The sequence below is a fragment of the Mustela erminea genome, chromosome 6 (genome assembly GCF_009829155.1).
Source record: "Mustela erminea isolate mMusErm1 chromosome 6, mMusErm1.Pri, whole genome shotgun sequence".
In the NCBI taxonomy this organism is placed as follows: domain Eukaryota; kingdom Metazoa; phylum Chordata; class Mammalia; order Carnivora; family Mustelidae; genus Mustela; species Mustela erminea.
The window spans coordinates 125180043-125194527 of NC_045619.1; the positions used below are offsets into that span (position 1 = coordinate 125180043).

Below are 14485 nucleotides of genomic sequence, written 5' to 3' on the forward strand. Positions count from 1 at the left end.
TAATTCCCAGGAGATGCTAATGTGCAGCCAGACTTGAGATTCACTGATTTATAGGAAAATCATTCATGATAGATGTACATTCGAATAGTCAATTCCTGGAAGTTTTGATTTAAAGCAGTGGCTCCCAACCACATTCTTTTGAGCAAAGGGAAGGATCTTAAAGCCTGCCCTACCTCAGCCTTTCCGAATTACCTGTAGGAGAGAACTCTGTCCATATAGAGTGGAGAGGCAGCAATCACATGATTTCACACGGCAGCCCAACGCTACCTCTACCCGAAAGGGAACCCAGAAATGTTCCAATTGGCTAAGTGTTATATAAGTTATTTAAAGAACACAAATGGATTGGTAGCAGATCAGCAGTGACCTGTCCCTGCACAAGTAACTGTTAGGAAAATTACATACTACGAACTTTGGTGAAAGACACATGGATGAATCGTACTAGAACAATAGCCCAGCCATGTGTGGATTCAAGATGAGGTATTGGAAAATAACCAAAATAGGCCAAAAATAGTGTTCATGAAAATACACAAATACAAAATAGGCCAAAAATAGTGTTCATGAAAATACACACCATAACCACTATCACCATCACCAAACATCACTCAAACTAACTGGAATTTGTTATGTAAAAGCATGATTACCAGCCATTTGAAAGCACAGCCACATGTACCCAAGCACTGTACGGCATCTTTTCCCCCAGTTTCCAGAAATTCCTTGAGCATCTACAGAGGACGTGCTTCATAATGTTACCAAAATTACGCACATGGCAGCCAACGTCTTAGAATATTGAGGTAGTACCATCCGTAAATGCTGGAAATGAAATAGATCAAATATTAAATATAGCTATTCTTTAAGTTTTTATCTTCATTCCAGTCAACATACAGTGTTATATTAGTTTGGGGCATACAGTATAGTGATTCAACAATTCCATACATCACAAGTGTCCTCCTTCCTCCCATTGCCTGTTTCCCCCCTCCCCCACCCACCTCCCCTCTGGTGACCATCAGTTTGTTCTCTGTAGTGAAGAGTCTGTTTCTTGGTTTGACTCTTTTTTCCCCTTTGCTAGTTTGCTTTATTTCTTAAATTCTACCTATGATATTTGTCTTTCTCTGATGGGTGTATTTCACTCAACATTATGACCTCTAGCTCCATTCATGCTGTTGCAGATGGCAAGATTTCACTCTTTTTATGGCCGAATAATATTCCATTGTGTATCTACACCACATCTTCTTTATCCATTCATCTATTGATGGACACTTGGGCAGTTTCCTCAACTTGGCTGTTGTAAATAATACTGCTTTAAACATAGGGGTGCATGTATCCCTTTGAATTAATGTTCTTGTATTCTTTGGGTGACTTACGCAATGGCGCAATTACTGGATCATAAGATAGTTCTACTTTTAGTTTTTTGAGGGCCCTCCATGCTGTTTTCCAGAGTGGCTGCACCCGTTTGCATTCCCACCGACAGTGCACGAAGGTTCCTCTTTCTCCACATTCTCACCAACACCTGTTGTTTCTCAGGTCGTTAATTTTAGCCTCTCTGACAGGTGTGAGGTGTGATATCTCATTGTGGTTCTGATTTGCATTTCCCTGATGGTAAGTGATGCTGAACATATTTTTGGGTAGTTGTTGACCATCTGTATATCTTCTTGGGGAAATGGCTGTTCATGTCTTCTGCCCATGTTTTAATTGGGTTATTTGGTTTTGGGGTGTTGAGCTATATAAGAAACATAGCTATTCTCAATTACTCAATAGGTTAGTGGTTAAGTATCTCTATAAATTAAAGACAAAAATGAAAATTTATGAAATATTGCCTCATTCACCTGGAAGAATTCCCCCAAAAGTACCTTTTTTTTTTTTAAAGTCTGTGTTAGCCCATAAGGAGAACACACCTGGTCAAGGACCACAGTATGAGATTCCTGGTTTTTTGAGGGATATAACTGACTGCCTTTTGAGACAGATAAATACTGTTTCTTTCAATACATATTCAGGTACAAATCTGACCTGCCTGGTTACAAATACCTCCAGAAACAAACATTTTTTATTCCAATGAATGTGTTTGTTTATTCACCTCATCTTTCAGACAAAAAAAAAAAAAAAAAAAAAAAAATCACATCTTAAATACCAGAGAAGATGTAAATACCAAGTGAGGGAAAAAAATCAGTTTGCATAGGAAGCTTTCCTAAGGCCAATTTGGCATAGCTCAAATGACTTATCCAAGCCTTTGATGGAAAACAACTCTTCCCCAAAGTGGTAATTTCTTAAGATTGAGAAATAGAAAAAAATTAGCTGAACAAAAATAGAACCAGTATATACCAGTAGAAACTCAAATATCCAGACCAAACAGGAAAGATTAAGAAAATCCAGAAAACCTTACAAAATCTAGAGTCTCTGAGTCCCTCTGTAAAGGTATGAGAATTTTTGAGGCTTAGCCAAAATGGAAAAATAAAAACTCCTTTTTTTTTTTTTTTTTTTTGGTTCTCATTCTCTCAATTTCCAAAAACAAAAGAGCTGCCAGTTCCTGGAACTTTAGAAGCTTGCAATTTGCCCATAATTACTTTAATACGTATAAAATGTGTCCTATAAATACAATGTAATGTAAGATAATTTTAATTCTGTACATCTAAAGCGAAGATGAGAATAGCTATTTTTAAGTTTGTGCAGAGCAGGAAGTTGGTGCGGTTTTTATCTCAGGACCGTCCAATACCCGGCACTGTACTCTCTACACTACCGGGGTTACCGAGCACATAGCTTCAACTAACGGGTGTGCCGTGGTGCTGGCGGAGCAGGGAAGACCCTGAGCATCTTCCAGAAGTCACCACAAGCACAACCTCTTGGCAGCACCCTCGTCCCTTTCCCTGAGTAAGAGATACTTGCCATCAGTGACCAGCTTTGCCTCCAGGTTCACCGGCACAAGCAACCCCTCCACCCCGCACAGGCATAAGCAAGCCCAGTAGAGGGGGGACGCATCCCAACTAGCTTTTTCCAACAGGGGCTCTGTGGAGCAGCAACAGAACCCACATTTGAAGAAAAAAAACGCCTCAAGATTTCCAGGATTTTGCTCCTTGTAGAAGGTAACCAAGCCTGCACTCTGACCATCGTGAATACTTCCCAAAGACAGCTTTGACTACTGTAATAAAACACCACAGAGCAGGTGGCTTAAACAACAGAAATCGATTTCCTCACAGTTCTGGAAGTTGGAAGTCCAAGATCAAGGTGCTGGCTGATTCAGTTGCTACTGAGAGCCGCTCTTCATGGCTTGCTCTCTCACCGGGGGCTCGCATGGCCTTTCCTTCATGTGTGTATGTGGTGAGAGAGGGTGAGCTCTCTGGTCTCTTCCATACACGGACCCTTATGGGATCAAGGCTTCACCCTGATGATCTCATCTACTCCCTAATTACAGCCAAAGGCTCATCTCCAAATATCATCACCTTGGGGGCTAGGGCCTCTTGAATGAATTTTGCTAGGACACATAATACCAAACTTTCCAGATCATTAGGCATCCCCCAAAATGCTTGATGAAGAAAAACCCAAAAAAAACCAGATTCCCAGTACCTGTCCCCTGGACTTTCTGATTTCAGAAACTTAAGGTAGAGGCTTGCAATCATCCAGAAGGGTTTTGATGATCCGGAAAGTTCAGGAAACTGTGACCTACCCTACGATGTCTACAGCATGAGTTTACTTTCTCTCTCCTGGACCTTTTCATCACCATGCTTTGGCAAAGAGACCAGACTGTTTGGACACCAGCACACTTGACTCCAGCATGGTTCAGAGCCAGGCACGGGTCTTACATGTCGAGGACTGACTGCAACGTCCCTGCGAAGGGCCGGCCGTCTTCGTGCACCACCCCACCTTCCGGTTTCCTGCGTGGACTGGAGAAGGTGAAGGCTAAAGCAAGCCCAAGTGAAGAGGCAGGCTTTGTGTTACTAAGGTGGTATCCGTGCTGTCGGCAGCCCACTAGTACGGGAGAGTCACTGGAAAGGCTGCATTTTGTAAAATCACAATGGACAAGCCTTTCTTTTCCATAACATGAAATTTCCAATTTTGACCATCTTTAAGCATACAGCTCTGTGGCACTTAGTGTATTTCCATGGTTCTGCAAACCACCAGCAACACCCATTTCCAGAACTTTTTCTTCTTCCTTAACAGAAGCTCTGTACCCCTGAGCCACTGGCTCCCCCTCCCTCCCGCTACCCACCCCACACCCCGCGACCACCCCTGTACATTCTGCTTTCTGTCTCAATGACTTGGATGCCTCTAGGCACCTTGTATAAGTGGATTACACAGTATTTGTCCTTTTGTGATTGGCTTATTTCCATTTTCATCTATTTTTTGGCATGTATTGGAATTTCCTTCCTCTTTAAGGCTGAAGAATATTCTATTGCATCCATACACCACATTTTGTGTCTCCATTTATCCATCAATGGATACTTGACTATTGTGAATCATGCTTGTATGAACATGGGTGTGCAACTATGCATTCAAGTCCCTACTTTCAGTTCTTTGACATATGGTAAGTCCATGTTTAATTTTTGAGGAACCACCATACTGGTTTCCACAGCAGCTGCTCTATTTCGTATTCCCTCCAGCAATGCAGAAGAATTCCAATTTTTCCACATCCTCATTGGCTTTATTATTTTCTGATGTTTTGGTTTGTTTGTTTTTTTTAATAGCCTTCCTAATGTGTGTGACGAGGTATCTAATTGTGGTTTTGGTTTGCATTTCCCTAGTGATTAGTGAAGAGTCTCTCTTTCAGGGAACCAAAAGAAGAAGAAGAAGAAAGAAAGGAAAAATACAGCTCCAAAGATTTAGGCGGGAAGACAGTCCCAGGAAATGGAGGCAAATGCAGAACCACAATAGAAGAGAGAAGGATACAAAAATGCAGCTCTACACATGTTCATTTCCCAAACACTTTTTCAAAATAAATGTATTGTTATCTTAAACAAAACAAAATCAGGAAGGTATCAGTGCCCGCAAGGTATAGCAAGAAATTGAATTGCCACGAATAAGCTTACAACATACGTACACAAGCTATATGCAGAAAAATCAAGAAGTAACTACGGCAACCGGTTCTCTGACATTAAAAAAAATAAATAAATAAAAGGATCAATTTATTCATTTACCTCTCTAAAAATTCAGAGGAAATTCAATCTACCATGAGACCGCTCTCACAGTGATGAATCAAATTGATAAAAATCTTTTTCAGCCCGCTAGAAGATAGAACAAAAATTCCTTGTGTCACTTTAAAAATCTAAGCCTCGTGCTTTGTCAGCCAACATTCTTTGCCCAGAAGATTTACAGGTTTGGGGTTAAGCAAGACTCCCTAGGAGAGGGATCAGGATAAGGGATTAGCAATAGGAAATCTGGCATCAGGAGAGGGAATGTTTCAGAAAATTGCCAGTGTCTAACTTCCTTCCCCATGTACACAGACAGGAATGTACGTCCATCCACAACACAGAGGCTTTAAAAATGTAGACTAATTTAACCTAACAGATAGGTAAACACATCTACAGTCGGCATTTTAAAACTCACTGTGAAGGCAGTTAATCCTCCTAATTCTGCACAAACTACATAAAAATAGTACTCTGTTCACCATGATAGACACAAAATCCACATTATTTTTTGTTGCTTCTTTTATTTCTAAGGTGCAGCCACCTGGCAGGAAGATGCTACATTCTTTGACCAGAAATTTAACTCTCACGTTTCTCCCTCCCTTCTCAAATCACATTATTGTCTTAAGAGGTCAAAAGTAAAGCCTTCAGAATGTTCTGGGGTTTGCATTTCCCCGCGAATTAAGAGGCAGACGTTCCAGAGGAATCGTCGTTAGTGATGCCACTTGGTTGCAATCTGACGTTATATGAAAAGTCTCCTGTTCAAAAAGGCTGTCGCTGGGGTGCGACGGTCACACTCCTGAGACAGCTGGGGATGCGCACTGTGTGCAAGCCGCTGCCGCTGACGTGTCCCTCTTTGTCAGGAAAATCAGCCTGACGCCTGGAGTGCCTGGGCCAGGGGCTAATTGTGTAGAGAAGAGACGACAGGAGGATGGGACCCTCCCCGTGGTCAGAGAGATGTGGGTGAATGTGAAAAGTCAGGGAGAACCAGAGAACCATCCAACTGCTCTCTAGGCAAGCATTAGAATTCATTTACCCTCATCAGAACAAGCATGCTGTTTTCCGAGCTCCCTCTCCTATTGTGTATTCCCTCCTGCCACAACCCAGATTTTCTGTTGGGATAGATTTCCTTCAGCCAATGAATAATGGTTTTTGTCAGAGTTTACCTGGGATGCCTGGGAGGCTCATTTGGGTAAGCCTCCTATTCTATTCTTCTCCTGAGTCTTTTTTTTTTTTTTTTAAGATTTTATTTACTTATTTGACAGAGAGAGATCACAAGTAGGCAGAGAGACAGGCAGAGAGAGAGAGAGAGGAGGAAGCAGGCTCCCTGCTGAGCAGAGAGCCCGATGCAGGGCTCGATCCCACGACATTGAGATCATGACCTGAGCCGAAGGCAGCGGCTTAATCCACTGAGCCATCCAGGCGCCTCTCTCCTGAGTCTTTTGACTCAGGTCATGATCTCAGGGTCATGAGATCAAGCCCCCACCCTGCCCCGCCCCCATCAGGCTCCCCGGATAGCACAGAAGCTACTCAAGATTCTCTCTCCCTTTGCCCCGCCCCCACTCACTCACATGCGTGCTCTCACTCTCACTAAAAATAAATATAAGAGAAAAAAAAAAAGAAAAGTGCTTTCCTCGTGCATGCCTCCAATAGTCACCCTTAAAAGATAAACGGAATTGGGGCGCCTGGGTGGCTCAGTGGGTTAAAGCCTCTGCCTTCGGCTCAGGTCATGATCTCAGGGTCCTGGGATCGAGCCCCGCGTCAGGCTCTCTGCTCAGTGGGGAGCCTGCTTCCTCCTCTCTCTCTGCCTGCCTCTCTGCCTACTTGTGATCTATCAAAGAAATAAATAAAATATATTTAAAAAAAAAAAAAAAAGATAAACGGAAGCATATCAAAAATTTTAGGAGTTTATTGAGCATGAATCGATGGGAATCAGGCAGTAATAAACTGGAAGTCATTAGGAGAGCTCCTCTGACAGGAGCCAAGGAAGGGATTTTTACAGAGGAAAGACAGAAGCAAAGAACGGAGATTATTTGACTGGCTGCAGCTTAAAGCCTAGTTGGCTGTTTGTGATTGGCTGTCCTGAGATTTCAAGTTCATAACCTTGAGGCATTTCCGGCTTAGATTTTGGTTTGCTCAGGTAGGCCCCCATGGCATTAGAGCTGCCTCAAACCTCGGGCCTCCTGGTTTAACTAACTTAACTTCACTGCTATTGAGCAGGAGGAACACAAAATAAATAACAGCCTTGTTTAGTATTTGAAATGCTAATCATTTAAGAGCCTATGCCTTTATTATAAGAAACAGTTAATAAGCTATTTTGACTGAAGGTGGTTTCCAGACAAAAAGTAGCCTCATTAAGACAGAATTGAAGAAAAGGCTATAAACCCAGTTTTGCCAACTCTGTGCAGCAGAGTCGTGACTATGTTGATTAGGTAGGATCACCCCATTCCGGAATCTTTCTTTTTTTTTAAGATTTTATTTATTTATTTGAGAGAGAGACACACACACACACCATGAGCTGGGGGAAGGGGCACAGGGAGAAGCAGACTCCCTGCTGAACAGGGAGCCCCATGCAGGGCTCGATTCCAAGACCCCGAGATCATGACCTGAACAGAAGGCAGACACTTAACCGACGAAGCCACCCAAGCACCCCAGGAATACTCAGTAGTACTCAATAGAGTTTTTAACCCAAGACATAATGAACATAGCAAAAGTATCACTGGCACCAAGAATTCCCATAAGCACTTGGAGATAAGATGGCCCACTCTAAGATCAACTCATAGTAGATAAGAGACAGGCAAGGTCACCCCCAAAACAATAATCTTCAAACTTTTTGCATATCAGACTCAAGTGGTATGTCGATTTAGAATTCACGTTCCCAGGCCTGGTCCCCAGAGACCTGACTCAGCCCATCTGTGGGGATGAGACCCAGGAATTTGCCTGTCTACCCAACACCCCAGCACATAAACCGGTGATTCTGATGCAAGTCTTCAGACGCTTACCCTGAGAAGATGGGATGATTCCCAGACTCCAAACTTGACCTAACCTGGCAGTCAGTATTCATAAGACTATGGTGGGCCATAGGACTTTTTTTTTTTTTTTTTTTTTTTTTAAGTAGAATGTAAGAGGCAAACATTGGCAACAGCCCCTCAGCCTGGGCCAACGGAGAGCCAGACAGGCAGGTGAGAAAAGGTCAAGTTCTTGCATCAGCTCTGCTCCTCATTCAGTATCAGAAGGAACTCCAGGTCGGTGGCTAAGGGAAAAGAGTTATTGCAGTCACCACCGTTTCCCAAGGCTGTGCCCTCTGGAGCTGGTTGCCGCATGCCTCAAGCACAATACCATGGGCATAGGCTGGAAATAGTACGCGTATGTGGAGAAGTTACAGCAAGCTGTCATTTACTGAAAGCACCGATGACTTCAGGGTGCATGCTGGGGGGCGCCTGGGTGGCTCGGTGGGTTAAGGCCTCTACCTTCAACTCAGGTCGTAATCCCGGGGTCCTGGGATCGAGCCCCGCATTGGGCTCTCTGCTAAGCAGGGAGCCTTCTCCCTCTCTCTCTCTGCCTGCCTCTCTGCCTACTTGTGATCCCTGTCTGTCAAACAAATAAATAAAATCTTTAAAAAAAAGAAAAAAAGGTAAATGTTGGAGTCTTCTTTCCTACATAATGCCCTGCATTCCCCCAGGTGACCTCAGGGTGACTCCCCAGTGGTCAGTCACACCTCCTTTGCTTGACTCTGATCTAGCAAGAGACTGAGGTGGGGATTTTCAGTGAATCTGGACCGTTTTGCCTTCTCTTCACCTCCAAACCTTGGAGGTGGGGGAGATAGAGTATGTGTGGTGGAGGGCATGGGACAGGGGATTTCCTCCCTAGTTTCTGCCTACTTTCTTGCCAACTGTCCATAGCTTCTGCTTTGTGTGTCCATGTTGGCCTCAAGGCCCTCTCGGAGGTTGACCCTTCCATTCAGCCTCCCTTTTGTGGCCTCCCCCCATCCCTACTTTCCTTCCTGTTCTCCATCCCACAGACACCTTTACTCAGAGTCATCATAGCCAACATGCACTGAGATCTCATTATGGGTCTGGCGCTCTTTAAATGCTTTAGGTGCATTAACGCATTGAACCCTCATAACCCTTGGAAGACATTCACTATCACTTCTCCATATTAAAGATAAAGAAACTGAAACACACATGTGCTCAGGCTCTTGCCTGAAGCTACACAGCCACCTGTTCTCAACAAGACAGAAGAGCTTCCTTGTCCACACGAATTAAGAGTTGATCACAGAAGGGAAAGACCTGTCTACTGACTTGTAACGGTTCCAGCCCACGACTCCGCGGTTTGACCACTGTTGGAATAAGTCATTCTGAGTTTTTGTTCGGAGGCAAGTGAAGCGGAAAGTGTGCATGGGTTTTGAAGTTGAAATCGCTGTAAAGCCACATGCTACCAGTGTGAACTTTGATAAGTTAAGTTGGCACTCTGAGCATCCATGATCTGATCTATAAAATGGGGACAATAGGGCAATACTTACCTCACTGAGGTATTTGTGACTTCAAGAGATACTGTACATAAAGCACTGGGTACAGTGCCTGACACATGGAAGGAACTCAATCACTAAGAGGGACTTTTTCCATAGATGCACACCCCAAGAAAAACTCATGTAATTCCTTTGCCCTTTCAAATAGCATAGCACATCGTGCTTCTCCCTCGAATACTACTAATCATATACTCTAGATTTTAGGTCGTTCACGCTCCTGATTTACCTGCCCCCTGCCATACTCCAAGAGGCAGGAAGTATGTTTACTCATCTCTGATCTTTCAAGAATATCCAAGATATATTATTGTATTACTGTATAAAAAGTGCAAAGAGCAAGGTAAAAAATAATGAAATACCATTTATTTGTATTTTTAAATTTTAGATATACAGCAAATGGTGTGTGTGTGTTTATGCATTCAAGATTTTTGGAAGGATAAACAAGAGACTATTATCACAATTTACCTTTGGGGATAGGTGAGGAAGAAGAAAAGGAGACTTATCTTTTATCTTATTTGAGATTTTATTTATTTGTCTCAGGCAGAGAGAGAGCACGAGCGGGGTTGCAGGGGGAGGACTGAGCCATCTGGGTGCCCCACCTTTTATTTTTTCTGTTTTGCCTTTACCATGTTGTGCATTAATTTTATAATTAAAAAGAAGTAAGCAGAAAGTTATATAATATATAAATTACATATAATTTATAAATTATAAAATACATTATAAATATATAATAATATATAAATGTTAAGATCACTCATCTGAATATATAACTCAAAAGAGAAAATTTGGGGTGCCTGGTTGGCTCAGTGGGTTAAAGCCTCTGCCTTTGGCTCAGGTCATGATCCCAGGGTCCTGGGATCGAGCCCCGCATCGGGCTCTCTGCTCAGCAGGGAGCCTGTTTTCCCCTTTCTCTCTGCCTGCCTCTCTGCCTACTTGTGATCTCTGTCTGTCAAATAAATAAATAAAATCTTTAAAAAAAAAAAAAAAAAAGAGAGAGAGAGAGAAAATTTGAGGGGCACCTGGGTGGCTCAGCTGGTTAAGCACCTGTCTTCAGTTCAGGTCATGATCTCAGCGTCCAGGGACTGAGCCCCTCATGGGGTTCCCTGCTTGGAGGGGATCCTCCTTCTCCCTCTCTCCCACTCGTGCTCTCTCTCTTGCACTCTCTCTCTCTCTCTCTCTCAAATAAATAAAAATATAAAAATAGGGAGAGAGAGAAAGTCTGAGACTCTCCAAATCTAATCCAATCCACCAGGACTCAGGGAGTGTGGTAGGATGTGACTTGAGCTTAGACCCCTCCGTGATGACGATGTTTAGTGGACAAGGATACTCAGCACAGAGGCTGGAAAAATCCAAGCCCCACAGAGCAAGAATTGTCAGTGTTTATCCAGGACTCTCCAGGTCAAGAGTCCCTAGCTTTGAGAACACAAGCCCACCAGTTTCTGGAAAGCCGACTCCATGGTGCAGGAGGGGGAGTCCGTCAGATTTACTGCCGTCTGGACGCAACATTCTCTAGGACTACCCAAATCCCCTCACTCTCATTTCATGCTCACCAAATGTATTTCTTAGTGTAAGTTATGCTGTGTAATGGATAACCCTGAAATTGCATTGGTTTAAAGCAATAACATTTATGTCTCTGCGGGGCCGCATTCCAACGACCGTCAGTTGGGGCACAGGTAGGCTCTGCTCCCACAGTCATTCAGAGACCATTTAATATTTTGGCCTCCCCAAGTCCTTAGAGGATTATCCATTGGGGGGGCGCGGAGAGGAGGGGGATAGGGAAGGAGAGGGTAGAGAAAGTACACCCACTCTTAAGACTTGGTGGGAGGTAATTCCTAGCTTTTGCTCACATTCTCACATGACCCCCAGCCAAAAAAGGGGAGGAGAACATGGGCGTGGGTGAGTTACTCTCCCAGCAAGCGATTTCCTGTGAATAATTTAGTTTGTCTATACTCTAAACCTAGAAAGGAAGAGTCTTGAACAACGTATAGGAACATTTCCATCACTACGGAGCTATGTTTCCTATCTCAAATTACAAGCCATCTTTTTAGTTTATAATTCTCTGCAACTTATCCCCTAAGAATGCAATCCACTCTAGGCACCCTAAAAAGAATAAATGTCTTTGGATCTGCAAACCTGAGAACGTAACTTTGGACCAGGGTGGTCTCACCAGGTGGTCTCACGAGGACAACTGTAAACCGTCAGATCCCTTCTAAGGGGCCAGATGGCCAACTCTATAATCTGTACTCTGCTTCTCTCTAAAACCTCAGCCATTCCAAGAACTATCAGCATCTGTCTGCAAAAAAGTATGATTTGGGGCTTACCTGAACAGGGAAATAATTTTTCCAACTGAAGTTCCTTGCAAGGGGTATGAGGGCAGGCAAAGACTAAAGTCTTCACATAGGCCAAGCGTGTTAGCCTCAGCGGCTGCAGCAACTTCCCACAAACTTGGTGGCTTACCACAATGGAAATGTATCGCCTCACTGTTCTGGAGGCCCGGAGTGAGATCAAGGGGTCAGCAGGGCTGCACTCCCTCCAAAGGCTCTATGGGAGAATCGTTCCCTGCCTCTGCCATCTTCTACCGGTCCAAGGCCTTCCTTGGCTCCTGGCGGCATCGCTCCCATCTCTGCCTCTGTCTTCACCTGACCTTGCCCTAGTGTCTCTCTGTGTCCCCCTTTCCTGCCTCATTCAAGGACACTCGTTGGATTGTAGCCCACTCTAAAGCAGAGCAATTTCATCTCCGGGTTCCTACCTTGATTCCATCTGCAAAGGCCCATATTCCAAATAGGGTCATACATAGTCTGAGGTTTCAGGTAGATGTGTATCTTTTGGAAAGATACCCCATAACCCATTAACTAAATAAAAAGCTTCCTTGCCTAATATCATGTTCCATTCAGATATGCCCTTAACAAAGGCTGACTAAGGAACCCAGAGGTGCTTGCTTAAATGACACCACGCAGTATTTGGCGCTTGGAGGGGGAGTAGGGTTTGTAGGAAGTCCTGCCAAAACACGGGGCAGACTTCAGATCACCAGTGCTTTCCCTTAGGTTCTTGATATTGAAATTATTTTTCAGTCTCCCGAACTTAAAAGACTGCCCTGAGCTTTTTACATTTGGCCACGGTGTCCCAACCCAACAGAGGACATGGCGACCAGCTGTCTTGTAACTAAGAGCTTTCCCATTCACTTAGGGCAAGAGATGCCCAGTAAAGGACTTGAGTGGAACAAGGGAGGGAGTCCTACATCAGACCATCCCAGGAATTCGGGTTTGTAAAGAGAACATGGCGGCCGGCAGGCAGGTGGCAAGGAGACCACCAGGACAGAGTCTGTAAATTGGCTAGCAATCTTTAACTTGAGATTTCGGGGTCTGTGAGTGGAAGCTGAGAGGCCCGTGGCCTCTTCAGACATCATATTGTCACCCCATGCAATACAGTTTCTTGTCCCAAGTGTTCTTTTCCTGCCATTTTGCTGTTATCACCCCACTGGGGAGTGAAGAAACTGCTAGATCTGTGCTGGTACTCCTGGTTATTGGAAGTAGTAATGAAGAAGACAGACAGAGTAAGCTTAATGTGATGTGACACTTCTAATTGAATTGTATTGCTTCTTTACACCCCTCCTTTACCATTTAGATCCAGAAACCTTGGTGTATGTGCAGATAGGAAGAGAATATCGATCTCCACATCCAGTGAATTCATGCCTTCTCCCACATGTCACGAAAGCTTGTGTACTTCTAAATTCACTGTTACAGCCACCACCCCAAGAAAAGTTTTTCCAACCATTCTTATACAGGGCTTTCTTCCCAAGAACCTTAATTCTTACCTCGTGGAGCATGTCATTTCATTTTCATGATTTCCTAAAGATAGAACAGATTTCTGTCACCCCTAGTTTTCAAGCAGAAAAATGAAGGCATGCTGGGTGTGGGGGGGGGGGCGGTGTCACAGAAGCAACGTATCCAAAGTAACACTATCAGTAACGGAACTAGAACTCACAGCTTGTTCTCTTGGCCAAACTAAAATGTCTGCTAAAAGATCTGATACAGAATAAGTTAAATGACACCACAACAAAGAAATCTGATAAATCTGAGGTATATTTAACAGATTGGACAAGTGACCTGGTTTTACCAAAAAAAATCAATGCAAGTAGCGAAAGGGAGATGAGAACTGATAGAGGAAAAACAACATGTAAGAGACAAAAATCCAATATAATGTGAGGACTTTGGATAGTAATTTGAAAAGCCCAACTGTAAAAACACATTTTAGGAGGGATACCTGGGTGGCTCCGCCGGTTAAGCGTCTGCCTTTGGCTCAGGTCATGATCTTGGGGTCCTGGGATCGCATCCTGCTTCTTACTCAGTGGACAGCCTGCTTCTCCCTCTACCTGCCACTCCCCCCGCTTGTGCTCTCTCCGTGACAAATAAATACATCTTTTAAAAAATACACTTTAGGGACGCCTGGGTGGCTCAGTTGGTTAAGCAGCTGCCTTCGGCTCAGGTCATGATCCCAGTGTCCTGGGATCGAGTCCAACATCGGGCTCCTTGCTCCGCAGGGAGCCTGCTTCTCCCTCTGACTCTGCCCTCCACTCTGTGCTCGCTCTCGCTCACTCTCTCTCTGACAAATAAATAAATAAAATCTTTTAAAAAAATAAAAAATATGGGCGCCTGGGTGGCTCAGTGGGTTAAGCCGCTGCCTTCGGCTCAGGTCATGATCTCAGGGTCCTGGGATCGAGTCCCGCATCAGGCTCCCTGCTCAGCGGGGAGCCTGCTTCCTCCCTCCTCTCTCTCTCTCTGCCTGCCTGTCTGCCTACATGTGATCTCTCTCTGTCAAATAAATAAATAAAATCTTTTTAAAAAATTAA

At 43.9% G+C, this 14485-nt stretch overlaps 1 long non-coding RNA gene across 2 annotated transcripts in view; it reads right to left on the reverse strand.

Annotated features, from left to right (window-relative positions):
* LOC116594315 overlaps positions 1 to 13550 on the reverse strand; it is a 30591-nt gene extending 17041 nt beyond the window's left edge. For both annotated transcript variants that reach the window (XR_004287155.1, XR_004287156.1), the window contains exon 1: positions 13451 to 13550. This is a non-coding gene — a long non-coding RNA (uncharacterized LOC116594315). The remainder of the gene's footprint in view (positions 1 to 13450) is intronic.
* Between the last annotated feature and the right edge of the window lie 935 nt (positions 13551 to 14485).